We start from the raw sequence: 3,921 nt of genomic DNA, 5'->3' as shown, positions 1-3,921 counted from the left end.
AAAAAATTAGCCAGGCGTGGTGGCACGCAGCTGTAGTCCCAGCTACTCAGGAGGCTGAGAATTGCTTGAACCCAGGAGGCGGAGGTTGCAGTGAGCCGAGATCACGCCACTGCACTCCAGCCTGGCAACAGAGTGAGGTTCTATATCAAGAAAAAATAAGATAAAATACATCAAACACAGAACAACAGCACAAAGGCTAATTGACAGAATGGTATCTGAATGATGAAAATCACTGAAAACTGAACAATTCCTTATCCATGAAGCAGATATACCCCCACAAGGACACCAAAGCCTCTACTCTATGAATGAAAAGGCTGAAACCCTGAAGTCACACTGGGTTACAGAAACCCCATGTCTAGACTCCTGGTTTAGATTGTACCTACTACCATGGGTCTCAAACTGGGGATCCTTGGGCTGAAGAGGGCCACAAATGTGTTTCATTTGGTGAAATCTAAACCAATTATGTTACTTTGAACTTGAAATATAATTAATATACAAGTAAAAGTGCAGATGTTAAGTATTTGGTGGATGAATTTGACAACTACATACACTTGCATAATCAAAAGCCTAAAGAAGGGTTTCCTCTCCCCCAAAAACCTTCTTGCCCCTTCCAGTTTATTTTTTCCCTCTCAACGCCAGATAAGCACTCTGTGATTCCCTTCATTTACTAGACACTATACTGGACAGGTAAACTAGGCAGTGTGCTCATCTCTCGCAAATGTATATCCTAACCTCATCTTTCTCTACTATTTAAATAACATGAGATAAAAATTCTAAATCTCAGGCTGGGTGTGGTGGCTCACGCCTGTAATCCCAGCACTTTGGGAGGCTGAGGCAGGTGGATCACAAGGTCAGGAGATCGAGACCATCCTGGATAACATGGTGAAACCCTGTTGTAGGGTCCAGGCCTACCAGAGTCATGGGGTGTCCCCTATTGCTGTGCTGAGGTGCTGGATCCGAGAAAGAAGAAGACAAGACACCAAAGGACTGGAAAAGAGCAGCTGGGCTCAGGGCGCCACACCACCTATAAGCAGAGACAGGCGAGGCCCCGAGTGTCTGGGCGTGACTGTATTTATTAGGTACAAGACAGCGGGGAGGGTCTTGAGTGAGGTCATCTTAAGGACAGCAATAGGGTCAAGACAATCACATGTGTGATAAGCAAAGGGTCCACCTCCATTAGGTCACTGAGGCAAGGAGATGGGCAGTGCACAGTAAGACGGGTGCAGTAAGCAACATTTCTTATCTAAGGGCAGGCAACTTCTAAGAGTTTCTATAGGAGAATGCTCTGAGTCAGCACTAGCAATAGAGCTGACAGGTTATACAGCCACCTGCTGGCAGCTTCCAGTGATTTCTATAGGAGGATGCTTTGAGTCAGTACAGGAGTAACAGAGCTGTCCGCGTATACAGCCACCTAGGCACGATTATACCAGAGGGGTTTTAAGCCCTTGGATGCTCGCGGGCTTGCCGACCTGAGGCCAGCTTTCCACAAGAACTGGACGCAAGGTACTGCAACTCCTTTGTAGGAGGAGTGACTCTTGCTCCAAGCCTGCTGTACAGCGGGTAACTTTACGATACTCAACGCTGCCACCTGGGCCAGCCTGCCATGTAGTGCATGTCCTTTCAGGCAGGGGCACTACTGCTTGGGCCATAGATTCTTCTCCTGGTCTGTTTTTCCCTTAATTCATGCTCTGCGCTGTGTATGCTCTAGACATTCCTCCTACTATAAACAAGATATGATTATCTATGTATAGCTGTTTTTTCCCTTATTTCATGCTCTGTACCGTGTCTGCTCTAGACATTCCTCCGACTATAAATTAAGATATAATTCTATGTGTGTGTGTGTATATATATATATATATATACACACACACAGAGAAATAATTGAGTCATAACATATTCTTCCAGCACTAATTGTTTTGCCTATAAACTAATATAAGATTATATATAAAGGATTATATAAAAGGAAATAACTGAATAGCAACAATATAGACTAAGATATTCTTCAGGCACTAATTGTGCCGGGGGTCCGCTTAGCTCTCCTTCCTCAGTGCCCAGAAGGGGGATTACCCACACCCCATCTCTACTAAAAATACAAAAAATTAGCTGGGTGTAGTGGCACGTGCCTGTAGTCCCAGCTACTCGGGAGGCTGAGGCAGGAGAATCACTTGAACCTGGAAGTTAGTGGATGCAGTGAGCCAAGATCGTGCCACTGCAGCACTCCAGCCTGGCGACAGAGCAAGACTCCATTTCAAAAAAAAAAAAAAAAAAAATTCTAAATCTCCCACTGCAGCTGTAGACTTGTCTATTTCCTCTTGCGTATCTGTAATAGATACTCCTTTATACATCTTGTAACAACATTACTGGGTAGATACACACATTGAACTTTCATATTTTTGAAGCAACAAAACCTTTTATCATAAGGAATTCTGCGTGTCTCTAGGAATGTTCTTGGATGGTGCTGTGTGACACTGGGACCTGCTTTTCTTTGTGGAGTCTCTGCATCTCATGGGCGGCCTTAGGTAGCTTTGGGTGCCAGTGTTCCCCTTTACCTGCCATGGAGCCTGAAGGCACCCAGTGATGGCTGGACAGACAACTGAGATCCTTCTCAACACTGTTAAAGTACACCCAGATTACAGCTCCGTCACAGTTCATAACACAATATCCAACTGAGTTTTGAAATGTATTGAACTACTCAAAGAATGCAAGGGTGAGAGGAATACTGTCTCCTTCTACGTGCTTACTCACCACCCGTGGCCTGTCTGCATACCAAAGACTGGTTTCCCCGGCCGCCTGATGTGGATACTTAGTGCTCTCGCTTGTACCCTTACTGGCACCCCAACTTCCTCTGCTCATGAGCCCAATAGCCAGGGTTGCCTGCATTCCAGAGGGCTGCTTCCAGCTCTCCCAGAGTCCGATGACTAGCTCTAGTACCATCCAAAAGTACAGAGCAGAAGCACTACAGCCCCGCTAAAGGCTGACCCTGAAAGGCAGTACTAAAGGAAAATCTTCCCAGTGGCAAAACTGAAGGCAGTATATTGGCCTATTTCTGGGTCTGGAGTGAGAGTTGACAAGATGAATGCATACACACAGATTCATCAAAAGTTGCCTATGGCTTGGCTGGATGGTCAAAAATGTGGGAAGAACCAGAGTGGTAACAAGGAAACCTGGGAAAAGGTATATGGGTAGACCTCAATGAAAGGATTGTGTCCCATGTGAACGCCTACCAAAGGTGATCCACTAGGAATAAGGTGGACAAAATCACGCACTCTAAAGATACCTGTCACTTTTCCTAGCTACTTCAGTGCTTGCTCAGTGGGCCCATTAAAAAATGTTCATGACAGCAGGGTAAAGGGTATGCATGGGCTCAGCAATAAGAACTTCCCTTTACCAAGGCTGACCCAGCTAACTTTACTGCTGGGCCTAATCTCCTGAAAGCAGAAATCAACACTGAGCATCCAATATGGCACCACTCCTTAGAGGAGACCAGCCAGCCATGCTGTAATGGGTCCTCTTCTATCACAAAATTGTCAAAGACATCCTCACCAGAAAACACTCACGTTTTGGTATGGGTCTGCTAGTTAGGCTTCGGCTGGCACCACCATCCAAGGATTAACAACATGCTTTATCAGTAGTCATGGCCTCCACACAATATAGTTTCTAAACAAGAAAGGCATTTCACTGCAGAGGAAGTGCAACAATGGAAGCATGTCCTTGCAATCGACTGGTCCCATCACACACCACATTGCTCAGAAGCAGCGGATCTACACGAAAAGTGGAATTGCATACTGAAAACTCAGTTATAGGGCCAAATGGGAGACAACTCTCAGAAAAGAATTCTGTCTCATAGATCAAGGTATACGCTTTGAGTCAGAAAGCTTTCCATGGTACTGTCTCCCCACAGCCAGAATATATGGGTCCAAG

This window comes from Cebus imitator, unplaced genomic scaffold (assembly GCF_001604975.1).
Source record: "Cebus imitator isolate Cc_AM_T3 unplaced genomic scaffold, Cebus_imitator-1.0 Scaffold263, whole genome shotgun sequence".
Classification (NCBI taxonomy): domain Eukaryota; kingdom Metazoa; phylum Chordata; class Mammalia; order Primates; family Cebidae; genus Cebus; species Cebus imitator.
This window is presented reverse-complemented; position numbering follows the sequence as displayed.